The 24,669-nt window shown below is 42.6% G+C and overlaps 1 protein-coding gene across 1 annotated transcript in view; it reads right to left on the bottom strand.

The window, feature by feature from the left end:
• Positions 1-24,669, bottom strand: part of ADGRV1 (adhesion G protein-coupled receptor V1) — a 3,979,741-nt gene that overhangs the window by 2,688,684 nt on the left and 1,266,388 nt on the right. The gene's annotated exons all lie outside the window — the stretch shown is intronic.

Below are 24,669 nucleotides of genomic sequence, written 5' to 3'. Positions count from 1 at the left end.
GCTTAGTGTGGTGGGGGGCGCCATGGAGCACTTTTGCCTAGGGCACCGGTTGACCTAAGGCTGCTCCTGGAACCACATGATGGTCATAGCCAGGCCATCCCTTTAGAGACAAAATGTGTCTGTATCAGTGTGCAGGTTGATGATGAACACCTTACAAAAGACAAATAACTATGCTACGTGACTGCTACAAGCCTTATCGTTCGACGTATTTAACACATTCATAGATGTCATGGTATACTACACTACTGATTACAGAAATTTCCCTGAAACTTATCAGGAGTGATATTCACAGGGCTGTAAGTATACTAGACATACTTGTGACCATAGACTGTATGCATGTGCTGATACTGGCATACTGATCTTAATGGGGTAAACTACATCAGCTGTTGCATGAAACACTATAGCATCTACCACCAACCTGTAGTTAAAGCCGAATGTATGATCACAAAAGACATGTCTGCCATCCTGGCTGTCCACATCATGCATATGTCTGTCAGGTTAGCTGCCTTTGCCATGCATTCATTACTTGGCATATATGTGGTTATGCTTGAGCAACTGGACATGTGGTATCACACCGGCATTTGGGATGGGGAATAGTCAAAGCATAAACTGGTAAAACTGCATATACAAATGAACAGACTATACTATGTCAACTTTCATATTCTCACAGACCATGCTGGATACTCCTGCAACATTGACTGATGACATCCATAAAGCATTCATGGACAACAGAAGAGAAAGCATGCAACATTGCCCATGCCCTGATAAAGGTTGCTGTAGACCGGATACATGAATAGTTACATCAGTTATTCCAGTGTCTCAGCCACATCTATGTTCATAACTAGGCTGATTGGGAAGATTGTTTGTAGCTCAGTCACCACAATTCTCTTTTTAGTTACCAGCATCCATAAGGGATTGTGGAGATTTTCCAGGAATTTGTCATCCATTCATTAAAGTATTTAAAGAGGGTTAAAGAGCTACTTTGCTTAATACAAAATGCAAGCCTAGTCCAGAGGATTTTGAGACACAGCTATTTCATCAGCAGAGTCTATTTATTTTGTGGTAGTAGTTAAGTTCTTTTATACAGGTGTTTATGGCTATGTGGGGTTTGTGAACATGAAAAAGGTTACACAAGACAGGGTTGTTAGGGACTTAAAAGGCTAATCAGAGTTCCTGCCATAGGAGAGTGTATGACAGAGATATCAGACATGAAGCTTTGAGGCATTCTGCAGAGGTCATAAACTCAGGAAAACCCTGTCATATAGTCCTAGCAAAGCAAGTTGTATAATCCTAAGTAACATGCTAAAAACTTGCTTCTGTACTGCAGACACCACAGATGCCACAATCATAGGTTCATAGGTTCATAGGTTGGTACTGGGCTATCTGCCCGAAGGCATATATTAGCCCAGCCATGTTGTGCGGTATTCACCTCCGCTTTAGTAGTTCCCTAGACCCTTGTACTAGCAGCTAGTACCCTTGGCCCCTATCTAGTAGTGCTGTTGGTGTGATCCCCAGTGTGAATTAGAAGTTATGTACTCACCATAACGTTCCATCTGAGTAGGTAGTTCATTTGTCTGCAACCTGTGGGTTACGGATCCGATATCGGATCCGAGCTGGCAACTTGTTTCAAGCTAATGGATCCGAGCTCCTAGCTCCTCCCTTCACCCATAATCCCCTGCTAACCCTCCATGACCTCAGATCGAGTTTGCCTCTCAATATATATCCAACAAAGGATATCTAACAACTAATAGATGTGAAGAAGGTCAGGGGGAAGGAGGGGGGGATGGTTGCAGACAAATGAACTACCTACTCAGATGGAACGTTATGGTGAGTACATAACTTCTAAATCTGAAGTAGGATGTTCATTTGTCAACAACCTGTGGGACAGAGTCCCCAGCTACCCGCACCCTGGGTGGCCATCATGGAAGGATATTACGAAGCACCGCAGAGCCAAAGGATGCTCTCCCTCTAGAAAGGAGGTCTAGCTTGTAGTGGTTGATAAAGGTATGAGATGAAGCCCAAGTGGCTGCAGAACAAATATCATCCAAAGGAACTCTAGACTTGAAAGCCGCAGAAGTAGAAATGGAGTGGGTGGAATGAGCACGAACTCCTTCTGGTGCGGGTCTACCCGAGGCTTGATAAGCCAGTAGGATACATTGGGAAATCCAGCGAGATAAAGATACTTTAGAGATAGCTTTCCCCAAGTTAAATTTGGCAAAGGAAACGAACAGCTGGTCAGATTGTCTATGGCCAGCTGTCCTATGAGTATAAAAACGAAGCTGCCTATGAACATCCAATGAGTGCAGCTTGTATTCACCCTTATTTTGATATTTAGGGAAGAAAACCGGTAAATTTATGGATTGGTTTATGTTGGTTTCTGATGCTATCTTGGGAAGAAAGGAGGGATTGATCCTCTATCAGGGTGAAAAATCAGATATGGAGGCTGTAATGGCTACAAGGAATGCTGTTTTCCATGACAAGAATTTGAGATCCACTGAAGCAGCGGGTTCAAAGGGTGGAGCAGTCAAGGATTGAAGAACTAAAGTAAGATCCCATGGGGGTACGGCTTCTTTTACAGGGGGTCTAAGTAAAAAGGTACCCTTGAGAAAGGTTTTACACAATTTGGCTGACATCAAGGGCCCTATATCATGTCCCACATGATAATGAGAAATGGTTGCCAATTGCACTTTGACAGTTGAACAACTAGTGCCTTCCTGAAAGAGTTCAGTTAGGAAGTCTAAAATGGATGGAAGAGGAGCCGTAAAGGGATCCAGATCGCGGCGCTCCGCCCAGATGGAAAAATGTTTCCATTTACTGTGATACACTTTCCTGGTGGAGGGCTTATGCGCTGCCACGAGGATGGCTTTGACTGGTGAAGAGATACCGGGAGTCCTAACTAGGAGTGGAACTGGAGCAACCAAGCTGTCAGTTTCAGATTGTCCAGGTTTGGAGTTGGCAAGTCCAACGGATGGGAGATGAGATCCAGAATGGGATCTAGAATCCAAGGGTGATTCACAAGGTGAGACCACAGGTAAGGGAACCAAATTTGTCGAGGCCAGAATGGGGCAATGAGAATCATCTTGCTCCCCAACTGCGAGGCTTTCTGTAAGAGTTGTATCATCATTGGAAGAGGAGGATATGCATAGAGTAGACCGGGTGGCTAAGCATGCACCAGAGCGTCTCTTGGAGATTCCCCTGGTGGGGGGATTAGAGCGAAGAAATTGTCGCATTTGGCGTTTGATGGAGATGCAAAAAAATCACAGCAGGGTTGCCCCCATGTTGCAAATATCTGCTTCGCTACTAGAGGATTGAGAGACCACTCGTAAGGGGTAAGAAGGGTGCGACTGAGCTTGTCCGCTAGGATGTTGGTCCTCCCCGGAATGTGCGTTGCAATCAGAAAGCGGTTGGTGGAGATCGCCCATTCCCACACTCTCATGGCTTCGCGGAAAAGAGGATAAGATCTGGTTCCCCCCTGTTTGTTGATATACCAGACCACTGACATGTTGTCCGAGGGAATTGCAATCGTTCCTGCGGGGAGGAAGCTCTGAAGTGCTTGCAACGCCAACAGCACCGCTCTCATCTCCAGAACGTTGATATGCAGGGAGGTCTCTGTATCATTCCACGTGCCTTGGACTGTCCTGCCTGAATAATGCCCCCCCCCTCCCGAGGTGGGAAGCGTCCGTGGTCACCGTGGCGATAGGGGGAGAGGTGCAGAAGGGACGGCCCGTATGGAAGTTCAATGCTTGGAGCCACCATAGTAGCGCCCTTCTGCAAGCCTTTCTGATAGCAATGGGATGGTGGAGAGGAAGGGATAGGAAGGACCATTGCACTAACAGAGTCCATTGCAGGACTCACATGTTCAAACAGGCGCATGGAAGGAGTGTAATCGCTGCCACCATGGAGCCTAGTGCCCTCAGGATCAATTCCACTGGTGAAGCCTCTGAATGACGGATAGCCCGCACATGAAGTTGTAGGTTTCTGATTCTCTCAGCAGTTAGGAAGGCTCACAAATCTCTGGTGTCTATTCTGGCACCTATGAATTCTATGATCTGTGTTGGAGCCAGTAGAGATTTGCCGACATTGATAGTAATGCCTAGTTGTGGGGCTAGATGGAGAAAGAAGTCTCTGGCCGAGCAAAGTAGATGCCTTGTTGGTGCGGTCAGGAGCCAGTCACCCAGGTACGGAAAGACCTGAATTCCCTGGAGTCTCAGGTGGGCCGCAATCACTGCTAACACTTTGGTGAACACCCTGGGGGCTGTGGTGAGGCCAAAGGGAAGGACCTTGAACTGGTAGTGACTGGCTCCCAGCCGGAAGCAAAGGAACCTCCTGGATCATTTGTCCATTAAGATGTGGTAATACGCATCCTTGAGGTCTATAGAGCACATCCAATCGTTCTCCCTCAAAAGGGGGAGGATAGATTGAAGAGTGACCATTCGGAATTTTTCCTTGGTTACTGACAGGTTCAAGCGGGAAAGGTCTAGGATGGGTCTCAGGTCCCACGTCTTTTTTGGCACCAAAAAGAACCTGGAGTAGAACCCTAATCTGAGCTGGTCTTGGGGGACGGGCTGGATGGCTCTTTTTCTTAGCAGCTGCTGTATTTCTGTGGCTGCGGCCTCCCTCTGATTGGGTGGTACATCGGGGAGGTTCTTGGATTGGAGGACATGAAGTATTGGTATTTTGTACCCTCTGGATATGATGCGAAGCACCCAGCGGTCTGTTGTGATGGACTCCCATGCCGCTAGATGTTTCAAAAAACGCCCCCTGACTACCTCCAGAGTGGAGCAGCCGGGCAACCCCTCAGGGCTGCTGCGCGGGCCACTCAGAGAAAGGTTCTCTGGACCCAAAGTTTCTCGGAGCCCCTCTGCCCCTGGGGCGACGTCCTCCCTGTCCACCTCTGCCACGGTAGGACTGGTTGTCCGGAGCTGGTTGGGAATGTTGTGATTTCTGGAACCACATCTTCTTCTGACCCTTTTGGTTCCTTGAAAAGGACTGCTGGGGAGCAGAGAAGTGGACTCCGACGTCAGACAACGTCTTCCCGTCCTTCTCACTCTGGACAAGTGTCTCGCGAACTGTTTTGCCAAATAGGGCAGAACCATCAAAGGCTTCGAAGGGCCTTTAAAGGGCTCCGTAAAGTCGCAATGACGGAGTCAGGCCTGACGTCTCATGACTAGGCCTGCTCCGCTAGCCCTAGCGGCTCCCTCTGTGGCGTGGGACAACAGCCGCATAGAGGTGTTTGAAATAGATCTCAGAGTGGCCATTCGGGTGGAGTACAATTGTTTATCCTCCTCCGACATGGACTCAGGGGGGAATGCAGCATATTCTTTGATAAGATCCCACTGCATCCTGATGACATGTGCCATATAGTTCAGAGACCTTACTGAGAAGGTCGCTGAACTAAAGACTCGCTTCCTAAGCGATCCATCAAGCAGGACTCTTTGCTCGGTGGATGGACTGAGGGACTCTCCTGAGCCAATTCCCTCTTTGTGGCTGCCGCTGTCAACATGGCATCTACAGGGGCCCTTACTCCAATGTGACCCGGTCTGAGGGGGCTAAGAATCCTATCCGATCGCTTCGGTATTGGCTCCACGGTGTCCGGATCCTTCCATGCCCTGGTGGTAATGAGGTCCACCAGGGGGTCGGCTGGAGGGGACACCCAGGAGGTAGATGGGCCTGCCTCTAATGCCTCCAGAAACACGGACTCGTCAGAGGAAGACTTAGGGGCAGACCACCCACCTTTGATTCTCAGCATCTCCATGATGTCTCCAAAGGAGACATCCTCAGAAGCGATCTTGGGGAGCCTTCCCCTTCCTCCAAGTCCGTGTCCTCGGTTAAGGACTCGGGGGAGTCCATGTGCCTCCTTTTGCACTTATGCTTGCGGGGAGCTTCCTCGGGGGGACTGTCCGAGAAGGCCTCACCAGCAACATCTTGTTCCAATGGAACTATCTGTGACATCGAAGCAGGCTGTCCCTTTGGCCGGGTGATGGAAGCCTGGCCCAGCAGAGAGGGAGTGCAGGGAGGAGTCGATGCAAGGACCTGGGATCCGGATGCTCTCAACAGAGCCCTCTCCACAACATCGAATGCCGAGGGAGAGCCACTCTCCAATGGATCCGAAAGTCGGCTCCCACTCGGATCCGATGAAGGATTGAGCCGACGCCGAGACCGTCGGATCCGAGGACCAGTGTGCTCCGACCTGGATGGAGCCGAAGGCACACTGAATCCCCCGGATCCGAAGCTCAGACCACGGCTCTGAGAGGTCGGATCCGACAGGCTCGAGGGCAGGGTCGGATCCGAAGTACCAAGTACTGTCGGCGCCGACCCACCCCAGGCTCCAAGGCTGCTCGGCTCCGGCGCTCGAACCTGGGTAGCGGGTCGGAGAAGGAGCAATTGGGTGGAAAAAAGGTGTCGATCTCCCCTGAGGGGCAAACACTCCCATCTGCAGCTGGGCCTGGATGAATCTTCACATCATCCGGTCCAAGTCTGCATCTGATAAACTGAAGGTAGATCTCGAGGAGGACACCGAGGCAGGCCTGGAATGCCGCCTCGATGACCTCGACGGAGATTGGGTCTCCTCCTCCTTGGGCCCCGGGGAGAAAGAAGGGGATCGGAGCCGAGGAGGAGGAGACCTAGAAGCAGTGGAGGGAGAAGCCCGCTTAGCTGGCGGGGCTGAAACGGAGGTCTCGGCCCGCCGCTTGTGGTGCTTCTCCCTCCGTTCTCCTGGCCTCCTGTCCTCCAACACTTTAGCGGAGTTTGAGTCCCAGTCGGAGGCAGGGGCAGGAGTGGCAGCCACCACAGGCTGTGGTGGAGTCACGGAGCAGCAGAGGTAGCGGAGGCCGAAGCCAAATCCGGGGTAAAGTCCCGCCAGGACCAGCCGACCTCCATTCTTTCAGTGCCCTGGGGTTGTACGCTGCATAGATAGTACAGCCCGAGGAGAGGTGTTCAACCCCAAGGCACCGTACGCACCGGGTGTGGCCATCAGCCGGGAGAGCTTATGGCCACACTCGGTACATTTAGAAAATATGGCTTTTGGGGCCTCAGCCATTCCTTTTTTTTTTTTTTTTTTTTTTTTTAAACTAAAAAAGAAAAACAACTACACACACACAGGCCCCAAAAGACACGCAACAAACACTCACACACTAGCGACCAGCGAAGGGAGGGTACTAATCAAAAAAAAGGAACCTAACTCAGACACACTTTAAAAGTATTAATTTAAACTAAAAAAGAAATTCCTGACGAAAAGTACTTAGAAAAAGGTAACTTTTTCTTCACTTATCTGACGAGCTCAACAAGGATCCAGCCATCACAAGCGCGGCAAACTAGATCTGAGGTCATGGAGGGTTAGCAGGGGATCATGGGTGAAGGGAGGAGCTAGGAGCTCGGATCCATTAGCTTGAAACAAGTTGCCGGCTCGGATCCGATATCGGATCCGTAACCCACAGGTTGCTGCCAAATGAACATCCTACTTCAGATCTTTCTGTTACCCATCCACTCATCAAGGTTCCTCTTGAACAGTGATAGTGAGGGGCTCTGTCTTATGTAGATCGGGACCCTGTTCCATAGTAAGGGAAGTCTCTGCGAAGGGAATCTATCCCTCCAGCATGTTCTATTCATTGTTGTGTTGAGGTTTATATCCCTAGAGCGTGTAGCTTGAGTAGATTTAGTTTTGCTAAGATGGAGCATGTTTAACAATTCTGGGTTGGACATGGCTCTGTACGTTAGACAGAGATCACCTCTGAGAAGGCAGTATGCAACAGAGAACAGTTTTAGCTTTTTCAATCGTGCTGCATAGGGCAACTATGGGGATGGGGATCCTGACCAAGTACCATGGTTAAACAGAGTGCAGAAGAAGCTAACAGTAATGAACAAATGCCAACCATATCATATCTCATACCAAGTACCTTATGGTGACATCCCCAGCAGTGATGTATTTTAGTGATGGACATATGGCCAAAGGCCATCAACTTAGTAACATGCCAAAAGAAAAACAATGGTGCAAGGTTAGCTTTAGCCCAGACAATAAATGCAGTCAGACTTCCCAGTTTCTGTGCGTGAACAACACAGAACATTTGTCATAACATGCATACAGAAGCAGAACATTAATCGTGCATAGCTAGCAGTATTGCTCAGGGCACTGAGCATGGGAACGGTTATGTGCCTAACCACCAAAGATGCATATGCTGTAGCTGGCTAAATGTCTTCTAAGTGAATGGAACAGACCACAGCACATTGACACAGTGAGGTGATGCTGTTAAGCCAGGTGTACATCAAACGATAAGTTAAGTCAGACTTCAGTGACCATTATTTCAGCAAGGCCAATATAATGGATCACTTTTAACAACGTATACTAGCTGAGCCCTGCACATACTTGATGGAGACAGGATCTGCACAGCTCACAAAGCACACACATTTGTATGTCAGTATATTATACATATGTAATACAAGACTATAACATTGATGCACTCTGTGGTCAGGGCCACAATAAAATGATGCTCCAGGCCCTGTACCTCCCACGTAGCATAGCATTCAAACCATATTACCCATTGCTTTGGCTTGACTAAAATGCCACATCAGACACTACAAAAAGAGTACACCAAAAAAATAACACATGCACTGCAATAATAAATAGTGATCATGTAATCATCTGCATGTTAGTACATGTAGCAGTAAGAGAGTTATGTAGGTGAAGTGGGAAGAATACAGCACAGCACATTCCCTTAGTAAAATAGTGTTGCCATGTAAGGTGTAGCAGACACAACATGGCAAGCAGTTCACACTATCTTGGGATTTTTTGAGCAAACATGACACATTAGACATACACAAACTATGACAATTAATGGGAAACATGTTGTGACCATGGTTCCTAATTTTCAGGGTTAATCCTACCTGATCTTATACAGGTGTGAGCATACATATCATTCAGAAGTACAGATATGGAGACAGCACTATCATGAGCACATGTGAATGTTGTTAGAAGAGCACATTTATCTGAATCTGTCTTGAGCAGCGCACCATAGCTCCCACATTCAGAGAAAGGGTGGGCATGTCATGCTCAGATTTAGCCATGTGGCTAGCAATATTAGCAAGATCATATGACATATCCAATATGTGGCAAGTGTCTTTAGCTGTTTCCTGAATGAGTATGAACAATATCCTCCTAACTCTTGTCAGTTCTTCCACAGGCTGTACATTTCTTTCAGCAAATACAGCAATGGTATTCATCTGTCGAGCCTATGGAACAAGGCAGTTCATAACCTGCAATTCCCTGACAGTAATGACCAAAGTCTCTGTCTCAGTAAGCATAATGTACTCACATCCAACTGGGCAGATGGCATGAGACCAAGACTACATTTAGGGGAATTCATACCCAGAAGTAGGCACTAAAGATGTGAGAGGGTGGTGCATTTGAAATGTGCTGTGTGATTCACCCCTCCATTAAGGTTCTCAATATCTTACTCTCCAGCACATATATGACAGCCTTCCATAAGTGTGGACATGGTCACACACATGCTGACCAAACACGAATCTATCCAATGGTCAGCAGTTATATTCAGAGTATATGCTAAGTCATGTCTCTACTACATTTTCACTTAGAAGCCATAACTTCCAGGACAGTGGTGAATTCAGCAGTATCATATCTATCTCTGGATGTTCTCTTTGTTGCGCAAGGGTATTAACAGACACACCCTGACTGTCATAGCTGTCTGATGGCACAAAACTATCGCCAGGTATTTGTAGCTCATTTTCAGTTCACATCTGGCTCACACCCAACCTCCATAATGTTATGTTATTCAACAACAGAACTCCCACTCTCATGATGAGGTCCAGTCATAATGGGCATTGTTACAGTACTAAATGAATATGAGAGCCTCTATGATGGCTGCATGGCCTACAATAGCTTCAACTCAGGACTCATTGCCCATGAACAGCATGTTTCACAGAAACAGGAAGATCTGTCTGAAAACAAATGCTCACTCGTGATGAATCTTATCAGTTTGCTAACTGATGTAGAACACTGGACTACATGGACCTTTTTCAGGTTCAGACAGGGTGTAAATTTACACAATAAATTAGAAATTTGTACAAAGAAATATGAATATACACAAATTGTGAGGCAGATTACACGTGGCATTGTATATGAAAGGAGCAAAGTACATTACTGAAGACTAGATAGCATAGTAGGACTGACATTAAATAAAGATTTGTACAACACTATATCAATAGAATTCATAGCAAAATCTAAGTGTTTGGCCTCTTACTAAGTTGGAGGTTGTTGTCTTAGTTGATCAACTTAGTATATTAATGCAATGTGGCTTTACATTTGATGAAGCATTTACATTTTACTTGTTTCCAGAGATATGCTTTTAGTTCTTTCTTAAAAGTAGGGAAGGAAAGGGACCATTTGTTTGTTCAGCTATTGATTTCCTGTTTTTGAGACTCATGATGGAGACGGTCTGTTTTTTCTGCTTTAGTTTGATATCTGGGTAAAAATATTGGGGTAGATATGGAAAGGGAGCTAAAGGTGTATGATGCTTGCCTTTCTGCGAGGTGCGTGACAAAGAATGATAAGGATTCCATATTGATAATTTAACTTAGCAGGATGGTCATTCTTTGTGGGATGTGCAATCTTTGGCTTTAGCAAGGTATTGTAGTGGTGTTCTGTTCTGGACCAGAGGGTTATAAGGCGATAGTGTTTTCCATTTATGGGAGAAAGGTACCTTTGCCTAAGGCACTCCTATTGGGAAGAGAAGAAGTGTAACATTCAAGAATCATATTTTCCTTACTTGGATGTGATGCTGAAAGTTGAGAAGAGTCTAACCAGACATATAGACATTTGTATTTCTGAATGCTATCAGCTACAGCTTTATAGTTAAATATGATACTCCAACTAGAGAATCTGTTGAGCCTTTTAGAATGTTCTAAATAGCACAGATTCATTTTTGTTTTCAAATTCAAAAGTAGGCATTTTCGGTTAAGTCAGTGACTAAAATTTGAGAGTGCTGTCAGGATTCATTTTGAGATGAGGGAGGTGGTGAGAATCATAGCATCTATTACTGACTAAAGACATGCACAGTATGACTGACAGTGCAGGTATGCATGTAAAATCTTTATTCTGGGTGTGGGACATACTTATTTTATTAGTTTCAGGCAGAAGGCCACATAGGTACAACAACAGCACTATTTGTAACGTGTCCGTTCCTGCATCTCTTACATATATAAAAGTGTACAGCAGACAATGTAAACTGCAAGTCTACTGCACATGAAGTTATCTGTCAAGTGTATAAAACTGAAATGTGTAACTGCTGTAAAATAAAACTACAAAATTATGTGGCACACGACTTACTGAGAACCTTAAAGACCACCATATATATGTGGGAGTCTCTGTAAGAAGAATGGTGTAATCTGTAACAGTGGCCCAATGAAAATGCTGAGAACAAAATATACATTTTTAGAACGCAGATAGTGATGCTGTTTGTGTTTAGTCTAGGCAGTTGTGAAACAGTGTCCATGCCAGCATTGTTATCAACGTACAGGCTTTTGAATGCTTTCACATCCTGCATGGCACCTACACTCACAAGGCACATGCTGGTACTGGAATGCCATTTGGCTGATTAAACAGTATGCTTTGTGAGGCTACGTGACTCAGTATTGCTATACATAACAAATTTGCAGTAGCAAAATAGTCAACCACTGTTTATAGTACACAATCCCTACACAATGTTCACATTCTGGTTTATGTTTTCCTGTTGAATACCCTGACACAAAGCCATGTGTATTTGACCAAGCAATCCATGCACACATTTATAGTAGCCATGAACTTAAGAAGCATACAGCGCCTGATAAGTAATGACAAAATGCATCCAGACAGCAGTGAGTCTATTGTAAAACAACACTACCTTGGTGCGAACACTATCATACTGCTGAGCATATTATTCCTATATGATAACCATAAGCAATGTCATACTATGATGCCATAAGTATGTTACTACTGACATTTATGACTGTTACTGGGTTTATGTGTTAGACAGATACTCTGTTAATGTGGCCTGGAGTAATAGGATAATAGAAATGTGCTGAATAATACCGGGACATCAGTATATCTGCAACATGTTAAAAAGCAAGGAATGCAGAGCAGACACGACTGTCACCATTTTAATATTCTTCACCAGTGCATTGATATAACAGCTTGAAATGAGTTACTTAAGAGTATCAATCATAATTGTCACACACTGGCTTCAGATATTGACCTTTAAGTAATGGGTAACAATCACATAACTGTGCATGACACATGACATCTAGGATATGAATGAATAATGGCAAATATGTAAATCTCCAGTTACCACAATAACGTACAGAGGTGTCTGCTCTAGGGCAGTCATGCCTGCATTCATATTAGTAAATGTCTATTAGAACTGTGATGAAATTATGAAAAGCTGCATAAAATATGCAATTTTTTGCAGTAAAAATGCACCAGGAATGTAAATATATAAGATCTGCAGTTATTTTTTTCCAGTAAAAATGCCGTAGAAGTATAAAATATGAAAAGCTATTTAAAATTCACAAGTATTTTCCTGGTAAATACGCAGCAAACATGAAAAATGCAAAAAGTTATACAGAACATTTTTTTTCTAGAAATGCAGCAAATATTTCTATCTCATAATGCACACACACACACACACACACACACACACACACACACACACACACACACACACACACACACACAAAACCACACATAAGTGGACAGTAGCAGGGCTTTGTGTTCTTTAGACTTCTACTTTAAATCTAAGCAGGAAAAAAAAGTACCTCAGCAGCAAGTGAAGGGTCATGCTTAATACAGTGGGGTGCGGATGAGTAAAAGGACAGTGATATCTAAATACTTCCCATTGCTAACTCATTATAGGATCCTTTACTCCATGGAGCTTCTTCAGGTAAAGTGAGCCATTCTTTTTCAAAAGCTAAGTCTGTCAATTTGTAGTTTTCTTCTTGGAGCATTGGAAATGCACATAATAAGAAAAAAAGTGTGGCAGCGGCTACTTTGGCTCAGCAAAGAAATGTGCACTGTTTGTCCTATTCTATGTCTAAATTAAGAGAAAACACTAAATCAGGGAAGATTGCTAACAGTAAGCTAATTCATAGTAGAGACACTATTCTGGGAATTCGATCCTCAGGCTTGCTGTGTGTAACAAGTTTGATGAGCTGATGTCAGTGGGGCCTGTGAGGCCTACAGCACTTCTCGAGTTACAAGAGCTGGGAATCTTACTTAAACATGGAATAAAATGCCTGACATGTTCAGAATCAACATTGCTTGATCATGGTAAGAGAAGAAAATGCAAGAGGTGTGAGAGAACACATAAAAGAGGATCTAGGGCTGGAATCACTGCAAGGCTAAAAGCAAATCCCTACAGGCCTGCACTCCCATCCATTCTGCTGGCAAATGTTCGATCACTGGAAAGCAACACGGACTATATACGGCTGGAATTATCTACTCAGAACAAGGCAAGGAAATGCTGTGTGCTTATTTTTACTGAAAATTGTCTAAGCTCTAACATTAATGACAGTGCAGTCCATGTGGAGGGGCTATTACTTTTAACAGCAGACAGAATACATTCTCTCAGTGGTAAGTCAGAAGGGGAGGGGTCTGCATAAACATCAATAATAACTGGTGTACCAGTTGTGAGATAGTATCCTCACACTGCTCTGATAATCTAGAGTTTTTGGCACTGAAATGCAGTCCCTTCTATTTACCCAGGAATTTAACAGCATCTGTATCACAGCTGTCTACAATCCTTCCAGTGCTAATCCAAATGAGGCAATGACCACATTATACCAGGCTGTAAAGGAACTGGAAAACAGGAATCCAGACTGTGCTCATATAGTGGCAGGTGACTGTAATCATCCCAACTTGAAAACAGTTCTGCCTCACTATTTCTGATATGTGGACTTTGCAACAAGGTGTGAGATTACACTGGAAAAGGTATGCAGCAACGTTAAGCTGACATTTAAGGAAGTGCCTCACCCACACCTGGGAAACTCTAACCACCTTCCATAATGTTACTACCAGCATATAAACCATTGCTAACTAGAGGGAGACCAACAGTGAAACAAGTAAGAGTATGGCCAGAGGGTGCAGTCTCAGCACTCCAGGACTGTTTTGAGAGCACAGACTGGAGCATATTCAAGGAGGTGGCTACTGAGAACCAGGGTATCAACCTGGAGGAGTACACCGAGGTGGTGATGGACTACATCTTGAAATATGTGGATGATGTGACAGTCACCAAAACCATCATCACACACGCCAACCAGAAACCCTGGTTGATGAGAGAGGTGTACAAACTACTGAAAGCAAGGAATGCAGCCTTCAGGTCTGGAGACAGGGAAGCCCTCAGAACAGCCAGAGCAAATCTGAACAAGGGAGCGAGGGACGCAAAATGCACCTATGACAGAAAGATCCAGAGCTACTTCTGTGATCAAAAAGACTCCAAGCACCTATGGCAGGGTATCCAGTCTATAACTGACTACAGACCCCTGTCTTCACAGTCACAATGTGAGGATAGCAAGGAATTCCTAAATAACCTGAATGTCTACTTCAGCAGATTTGAGGAAGGGAACAGAACAGTAAAGAAAATGCCCATCAGCCGTAATGAGAAGATGTTCACCCTCAACCCAGCTGATGTCCAGAGGGCACTGCACAGAGTTAACCCGAGAAAAGCAGCTGAGCCTGACAACATCCTAGGGCATGTGCTCAGGGACTACGCAGTGCAACTAACAATTGTCCTCACAGATATCGTCAATAACTGTCTGAGTCAGCAAATAGTTCCAAAATGCTTCAAGGATAAAACAAACATTCCATTACCAAAGAAGTCTCCACCATCTTGCCTAAATGACTAACGCCCTGTAGCCCTCACCTCCACAGTGATGAAGTAAGTGTTTTGAAAGGCTGATCAAGGAAGCCATAACATCTGGGCTGCCTGCTGATCTTGACCTTCTGCAATTTGCTTACCAAGCAAACTGCTCTAGGGCAGATGTCATCTCTCTAGTACTGTATCTATTGCTGGAACACCTTGAGAATAAAAACACCTGCATGAGGGTACTATTCACTGACTTCAGCTCTGCTTTTAACACGGTCATCCCTCTTCATCTAGTAATGAAGCTAGTCCAATTAGGTGTCAACACTCCACTTTGTAACTGGATTCTTGACTTTCTCACAGACAGACCTCAGAAAGTGTGTGCAGGAAATAACTCCTCAGATAGCATCACTCTTAACACTGGAGTCCCTCAAGGATGTGTACTAAATCCCTTGCTGTTCACCCTGTTAACACACGACTGTACAGACAGGTACAATACAAACCACACCATCAAGTTTGCTGATGACACAACAGTGGTGGGCCTCATCAGTAATGATGATGAAACAGCATATAGAGATGAGGTGGAACAACTGATTACCTTGTGTGGAAATAATAACTTAACACTAAATGTGAACAAGAAAAACGAGATAAAGGAAAAATTGCAAGGAACATTCTCCCTTCACCATCTATGGGGAAACAGTGGAAAGAGTGGGAAGCATTACGTTTCTGGGAGTGCAAATCAATGAAGACTTGTCTTGGAACACAGATGCAAATGCCATAATCAAGAAAGCGCACCAGAGATTGCACTTTTTAAGAAGGCTGAGGAGGCCAAATCTCCCATCGACAGTTCTCACTACCTTCTACAGAGATACTATAGAAAGCATCCTGATGAGCAACCTCATAGTATGGTATGGAAGCTGCTCTACCTCTGAGCATAAATCCCTGCAGAGAGTGGTTAAGACAGCCGAGAGAATCATTAAGACCACCTTACTATCTATCCGTGACTTGTACTTATCCAAATGTCTCAGCAGGGCCAGGGGAATAATTAAAGTCTACACTTACACTGCTTACAGACTATTCCTGCATCTATCATCCGGAAATCACTTCCAAAGCATATGTTGCAGAACTACGAGATTCAGGAACAGCTTCTTGCCAAATGTCATCAGGCTGCTGAACTCTAGAAACCACTGCACTCCATGATGTCCACCTGGGTCAGTAGAAACTGTCTAAAATTGTGCATTAACCTGGTTACCAGTCTCACCTAATACTTAGTGCAATATTCACCATGACTGTAACTTATAAGTCATCTAGGGCAGTAGCAATGCAGTAAAATATCTCTTCTTTCAGTGTAATACATGTTGCAAATTAGTAAATTAACCACAGTGCAATAATCTAAGGTCCATAGTGCAGTACTCTAATGTTCACAGTGCAATACTCAAATGTCTCTTTCTGTGCAAGGATCAATGCAATGTCTTAACCCAGTACCTGCATGATACTAAAGTCGCATGCAAGTAAGTGTTCACTTTGAAAAATGTTAAAATGTACTTTAATTATGTGCAGTATTAGTCTGTCTACCTGCATGTCCGTGATGTAATAGTTAGGTGTTATATGTGTACGTCTGCGAATATAGTCTATATGTTGTCTGCACGTTGAGTCCAGAGACACAGAATTTCATTCAGTTTTTGCACTTATGTGATTCCTGAATGATAATAAAGTTTACTTTGACTTGACTTGACTTTGACTTGAAGAGACAGCCTTCTGCCTGGAGTCAGTGAACTCATATCAATGAATTTTTCCTTTGATTTTTTTCTTTTTTTTTTTTTGCAACAGGTAAGTGAATAAAAATTCCAGTGGTAGACCCTAGAGCTATATTCAGTTAATGGCAGTAGTAAAATCAGCAAGTTGATAGTGCTTTTCTTATTTTCTTATGCCAGCTGTCTAATCCAAGCTTATTTTATATTCCACTGTGTAAGGGTATACTTCAGCAGTGATGCATGAGTGGAACTGGGTAATGCCGGGTTTACTAATGGCTGGTGAAGTGTGATCATGAGGTCAAAGTGTGAGAGATCCAACAAAGCTAGCAATAGTTAAACCCAGTGTTACCCACATACTGAAGTGAGGACATCTACTATACAATAACATTACTTAAAAATCACTTACTTTTTTAAATATTGGAATTGCATGAAAGGACTTTAATATTCCTCCAACTCTTCAGTCATTTAGCAGTTGATGCACAAAATGAATATGACATAAAAATATTAACAAAAAGTGACACACAGCTAAAACTGCTAGTTCCAATGTCTAAGCTGCTTTTGGTACAGTCTATGGAATAGAAACTTTGTGAAATGCAGCGTAGATATCAAAATCAGGAGTGTTACGTGTGTGCATTTTTTTCATGGTTGCAATTTTTCAACTGGGGAGGTTTTGCTTACTTCAAGTGCAATTGCTTGTTTATTTAATTCTCAGAGTATCTTTCTTATTTGCCTTAAATAACGAATTTGAAGCCGCGGTGATGCAGCAGTAGCATTGTTGCCTCACAGCAAGAGGTTTTCCCGTTTGATTCTCGGCTGGAGCGTCTTCTGTGTGGAGTCTGCATGTCCTCCCCGCAGTCAAGTGGCGTTCGAAAGACATGCGTGAATTGGCGTGCCTTCGTTAAAAGGTTGGGCGTCAGGCTGGCACCTCGGCACCATAAAAATCGACTGCCAATCATTAGAGGACCGGTTCCACTGTGGCGACCCCTAACCGGGAAAAGCCGAAAAAGAAAAACAACATTAGTCATTCTCAAAACCTTGTGGCTGACTGCTTACTGATGTATACAAGACCAAATGCATATAACTGGTGGGCATTTATCCATGTAAAACAGTTTTGGTCTTTCGTATCTGTTTGCATTAATTCATTGTTTTTGTCTATATAAAGCCAGTTTGCTATTTGAATATTTGTTCTTTGAATCTGCCTTGTGGACTAGGTTATGGTTGCTTTTTGCTATGGTGACTGCTCTTTTAGCCTCTTTGTTAGCCAGTCAGTATTCCCTCTTAGACAGATCCATTTTTTACTCCCATTTTTTACTGTACTCCTTTCTTTTGGTAACTTCCTGGACTTCTGCATTCCACCACCAATTTTCCTTATGTACTTTACTTCCATACCTGGTTCAGTAACATATCTGTTCTGTAGTTCTCACACATGCTGTTTTGAGACTGACATTCATCTTCAACTTCACCTATTTTATCTTTTCTCCTGAGGTGCTGGAAGTCCTGATTGTTTCCTTGAACTCATGTGTTTTCACTGCTGTCCACTTCCATATCTTCAATTATATGACTTTAGAACCTTCTCTGACTAATGCTTATAGCTGATTGTTACCACAAGTGGTTTATGCTGTGGGCCAACTGTTTCACTGAAGATGACTTTGCAATCTCTGACTCTACCCTAATCCCTTTCCTTACTAAGAGAAAGCCTACCTGGTTTGCATGTTGACCAGACTTGCAGGTGATTTTGTGAATGTCCCTCTTGATGAATCATGTGATAGCCATCAAGCTATTTGCCAGACAGCAGTCTAGAATGGCCTCTCCTTTTTCATTCTTGTTGCTCCACCTATGTGGATGAAGGCAGTCCTCATATCCTGTTCTGCTTGTCCCAATGTGAGCATTCATGCTCCCCATATCAACACTAACTCATGCTGTCCTGCTTCATCTAGTAGGTCCTGCAACTGCTGTCTGAATGCACTCTTTTTTCTTGCTATCACAACCCTGCTGTGTGGCATATGCTGAGAGCATTAATACTGATGTATGTTTACACTGGAGTTTGATTGCCATAAATCACTAATTCTGATGCCATCCCTCACTGTCTTCTTCTGGGTGGACAACACACACCACTCCACATACATCTGTCTAACAGCTTTCTTTTTAACCCTCTCAGGGATTACTGCCACTTACAGTTATTCAATATCTCTCCATAAAAAAAGCCATTGCTACACCAAATCTTGCTTCAGATGATAAGCAAACTATGATTAATGTTAAATATGCCTTGATATTCTTAACTCATCCTTTTTCCCGATCCTTATTTCCCAGCTGTAACTATAAGGACATGGTTGTGGCTATCCATAGTTTACAATATTTATCAAGGCCAAAATCTGGAAAGGGACAAGTCCTGGCAGCAATGGAAGGATACCATCTCTCTTGTTACTTATGAAATATTTAAGATATCAAGAAAATAATTCAGAATACAGGTAAAACTTCCAAATTCTAGTGCGCTAAACCTCTACAAGTGGCCACTTTCAGTAATCTTAAACTTTACTGGAAACATATTAAGAAGCTAACACATTCAGCCTGAAAGTTTTCTCTTCCACAGATTAAAATCCTTGAGTTCTCCAACCTTATATCTACAGAAATTTGAAATTCTTTGCAAGTCTTCTCTACAGTCAAGGTCTTCACACTATACTGAACTCATAACTTCTACAGTCAAGGTCTTCACACCATTCTGAACTTGTAGCCTCTTCAGTCAAAGTCTTCACACCATATTGTACTTGTAGCTATGCAGAGACCATGAGTACCATTTCATCTTCGCATCTTGCTGCTAATAACCTGAGGCTTCATTCCACTGTTTTTCTTTTTCTTTTTTTTTTTTCAAATTATTGTTCATGAAGTTTAACAAATTAAATATACTGACAGCCCCCTTACATTCCTTTACATGTCCTTTCCTCACAACTAGCATTATGTCGCCAACCTGGAAAACATTTATTCTTTGTCTTACTAAAAGTAAAAAATTTTTAATAATTTTAAAAATGCTGGTGACCTTTCAATTGTCTCATCTCTACTGACACTAGTGGAAACCTTGGAAAATGTATCTATTCCTAATTCCATGTGTTTACATGGAATTCTCTCTCTCCATCTCTCTCTCTCACTCTCAGGAGAAACATGGCTTTCATCCAGGTTGCAGAAGTCTGATTGCACTGCTGACTACCACAGACTCAGTTTATTATAATATTATCAAGGTTTCCCCAACTGTTCTTTTTATTGATTTCAGGAAGGCATTTGGCCAACTCAACCACTAAATGGCATTACAAAAACTTGAATCATAATGTATCATTAGAGAATGGACAGACCGTACAATAAACCTTGAGTGGAGTTCTCCAATCAGGTGTTAATGTGCAGGTATTACCTGCTGAAAAATGAGTCTGAAGCTTCATGGCACCATATTAAGTTGCTGTGGAGCTCGGACTATAAGCAAACTAATGGTCATCATTATTTTACACTTGCTAAGCAGCACTTTTGCTTTTTAGAGAATGTAAAATTAAAACAAACAGAAAACTAAAAAAAAACAGAAAAGCATGTGTGTGCGTGTGTGTGTGTGTGTGTGTGTGTGTGTGTGTGTGTGTGTGTGTGTGTGTGTGCAAGTGCATGCATGCATGTAAGTGAAAGTGAGAGTCATCAAGCCATTATTTTATGCTCACTAAGCCACAACACAAAACATACTCAGACACAAACATTTACAAATACATACAGACACGATATCTATCCCCTAACCCTGACTCTAACCCTAAAATGTACAAACTCACACACAAACATACATCTATCTTTCACTCATCCCAACCCACTTACCTGTGTTGAAATTACACACCATTGACATTAAACCACATACCCCCTGTGTTTTGTGAGGAAATGTCATTCAACAAAATGCATGTGACCTTTTTAAAGTTACATTGCTTCTGAGTGTGTGTGTGTGTGTGTGTGTGTGTGTGTGTGTGTGTGTGTGTGTGTGTGTGTGTGTGTGTGTGTGTTTGAGAGAGAGAGTGTGTGTTTGAGAGAGAGAGAGTGTGTGTGTGGACATTAAATACTTACCAAACTTATATTTTAGATGTAAAATACTTCCTCCAATGGCATTTACATATGTTACAGCAAGTTTGAAACATTAGGCAGAGGAACAATTTTACATACAAAATATTAAAAAAAATGTAATAATTTAGTAAAAAATGGGGGTGGTTGAGGAGAAGAGAAGTGTAAATAAAGAGGTCAGAACTAGAATCAGTTGGCTTTAGCCAGGTGTAGTATATGACACAAGAATGCCAAAGAAGCTGAAAAATAAGGTGTACAAACCAGTGGTGTGATCAGTACTACCATATGGTACAGAAACCTGAGCAGTAAAGGCAGAGCAGTTGAGAAAGCTAGAGGTGATGGAAATGAAGTGCCTCAGAAGGGTGGTAGGATGTACACTGTGGGATAGATGAAGAAATAATGACATAAGCCAAAGTAGTTCCATTTGTACAAAAGAACAGATTACAGTGGTTCGGTCGTATGTGCAGAAAAGCAGAAGACAATCTGGTGAAGAAGAAGATTTGGGAAAGACAGGAAGAAGACAAGAGGAAACAAGGGCATCCAGCAAAAAGGTGGATGGATTGTGTGAAATAAGATCTGTGACAGTCAGGTATGAGTGTTGAAGAAGTCAGGAGTGTGGCATTGAATTGAGAGAGATGACAACAATTAACATGACACCCCATCCCCATGCAGCAAATTTGAAAAAGGGGGTTGATGATTATGATGATGATGATGATAGTAAAATAAATAAGTTAAACAAAATAATTTTACACATAGTCCATTATGTAAGTGCAATAACCCCTCCAGGTTATGTGTGTTACTGTGTAAATAATGTCCTTCCAGGGGAGTAGAGGCCCTTCACTTGCATTGTCAGGCCTCAGAACACCCCTGATCATGTGTTATTTCAACAGTAACACACACTGTTAGGCATTATTGCTTGTGTAATGGCCACTTGTGCTGATTTTAGATCTATTGCACAAAGATCATTGTACAGATCAGCCTTCATTCTGCACTCTAAGGTTCTAACTATCTGAATTGTTCCCGAGTGCTGTATTGTAGGGTTTTTGCTCTTCAGTAGTCATTAATGACCTATCAGCAGATCTGTCCCATCATGATTTATTTTTTGGACCGAAAGTCCGACTAGATTCCACAGAGCCTGTTTTCAGCGGAAGCCCGGGGAGAGATGCTCCAGATGCATGTCTTTAGAATTAGCCCTGTATACTAAAGACATGCTGCTCCTTTTTTTCCAGCAATGCCACTAGCACCCTTCAACAGAATGTACAGTCAGACATTAACAAACGATAGAGGTGGTGCTGTCACAAAACACTCCCTGTTAATACAACATACACAAACCATGTTCCTTGCACCAGTACTGTTTGTTAACTTCCTTTGTTTCTGTCTGTTTATTAGACTACTACCCCATTCACTAATGTTCCTCATGTTATATGTTTCTTGGCATCATTCCTCATTTTAAGTTTATTTGCATCTTGTTGAAGACTCTTTTATCCTTAATCTATCATACTCTATAGTATAGCAGTTCTTCCACAGTTCTAACACAACTTAGGATGGCCTTTGGATATAACAGGGTATTCAAATTTGGGCATCTTGGCTATGGTAAACCATGATCTCACTGGTTATGACTATGCTTTGATATTCCATGTGCCCAACCCACTTCTTTCTTCTTGCCCCTTAGCAACTGTACGCCCTATGAAGTATCCTAATAGCATTAATATAGTTATGAAGCAAGTTGAGTCAAGTGTCACTGGCCCAACAGGTAACACATTCATCTTTGATGCCCAAAGCTCAGAAACTTGAGCCATTTTGCAGTGCTGACTCTGTAGTGTAGCATGTGGGGTTATATACCTGAGTAAACTCTTTTGTGGATCAAATGTTAAAACAAGGTCCCATCTGCCTGAGTTGATGGTAGCTCAGGTGGATGTAAAATATCCCATGGCTTCTGTTGAAAACAGTAGGGAGACTTTATATTAAAATTTCTTATATTTACATTTTTATGTTAAGAAAGAGTAGTGGAAATTTCCTGGTGCCTTGGCCAAATTTCCCTAAGCCAGTATGAATACCATCTTGGGTCACCTCTGAAAATATACCATAGGCCTAGTGGGACTAACCTGGGCAACAAAACATACATATATATCACATATAAATATATATATATATATATGTATATGTATATATGTGTGTGTGTGATGGTCCCTAATCTGACCAGTAATCAGGGAGCCTCAATCCTCACCACTGACACTGGTGAGGGATGGCCACTAGGAGTAAATATGGATACAAACAGTATTTTCAGATGCAGCTCTCTGCACCAAGCAAAGTTTTCCTTAAGAGCACTCAGGGAGCATGCTCCAGACCTGTGGCTGGACTCTCTCTCTCTCTCTCTCTCACTCTCTCTCTCTCCAGGCCCCAAACAAGACTCCACATTGATGACCACTTTGGAGTTCTATGTCCCTGTTCCTAGTTGCTGGCACATATTTGATTTTCACACACACACACACACACACACACACACACACACACACACACACACACACACACACACACACACACACACACACACACATACCTGAGAAAGGTTGGCACAGATTTACCAGCTGTGCCACCTCTGCTTTGACTATAAGGTAATTATGCTGCCACCAATCGGCTACTCTAAGGATCTTACAAGGGTATCCAATTATACTGAGTAAAATTAATACTAATACAAATGGTAGAGTTTGACCAATGCAACAAATCTTCAGGAGCAGCCACATTGTCACTAAAATAAGTACTCTTAAGATGTTGAAAATATTTTCTATAAGACCAGCCAAAATGAAAGGTATAGAATATTTAATAATAAACAAGAAAATAGAAAACAATAAATACCACAGTTTCGATCACAGGAGATATAAAAAAATAATACATTTGGATAGATTCACACAGATACAGAAAAACAATACTTAACTACTCTCACTATATTTTCCTGACTGACTAAAGATTTACTGTTCCTTAGTTAAGTCACTTACAGCAAGGCAAGATGATGAGTGTTGAGTTGCTTACTACAGCAAGGCAAGAAGAGGTGTGTGGTTGTGCGAGAGATTTTCCTGGCAGGTTCCAAAAAACAAAGTGCTGCTGCGAGAGTTTCAGAATATCTCTTACTAATATCTAAAAAATAATTTCAGTGCTGGTTATAGAATGACATCACATCCGGTCACCTGACTCTGGTATAATACACACCCAGAGCTTTGCTAAGCTCTATTGCAGCATTTGAAAACTTTAAAACAATTTCAAAAACTTTCACCCTTCCAAGGTAGCAATTGTTCACCCCTAAGGACAATAAAGGAAGATTCCTAGTTCTGGTTTTCCCAGACATTTTTGTCTCTGGCTACAATCAGACCAGTAAGATAAAACCTTTATGGCCTAAACCAACCAATTTAATTTTCAACCTATTTATCAAAATTAGCTGGACTGAGATTAACCTCCTCCTATGCATTTAATCAGTTATAATAATACTGTCTGACATACATGTATATCTCTGTTCTGTCCAGCAGGACCCACAGTTGATGCATTTTTAACACAAGCAACTTTACAAATACATTTTAACACAAGCATCTGTACAAATCAGTGTGATACTCAAATGACATAAAATTATTTACAAATCTCCATCTACCTATGCTGGCATATGTTACACATGCACTGCCCTACTCAACCTGGCACAGATGGCATTACCTCATATCATCACAACATACATAAACAATTAAATACACAAATAAAATATTAATGAGTTCTTAGAAACTCAGGAACATATAATTAGCAACATCAAAATAAAGTTTCTGAGTAGCAGTTATGGTTTGTTCACTCAGCACATTTCTTATTTTATACCACCAGAAGAACACTTACCATTTGGTAGTTAGAATGTATTCACAATATACTGTATCACTGATTTCATCTTTTACATAAATCCAAAATGGTATTCTGTTATTGTAAATCATTTTAGCCCCATTTATTTAACAATGCTCCCTCTGTGT

This window comes from Protopterus annectens, chromosome 2.part2, assembly GCF_019279795.1.
Source record: "Protopterus annectens isolate FY-2018-M chromosome 2.part2, PAN1.0, whole genome shotgun sequence".
Taxonomy (NCBI): Eukaryota; Metazoa; Chordata; order Ceratodontiformes; family Protopteridae; genus Protopterus; species Protopterus annectens.
Note: the sequence above shows the minus strand (reverse complement) of the source record. Positions and strands in the feature narration are given on the sequence as shown.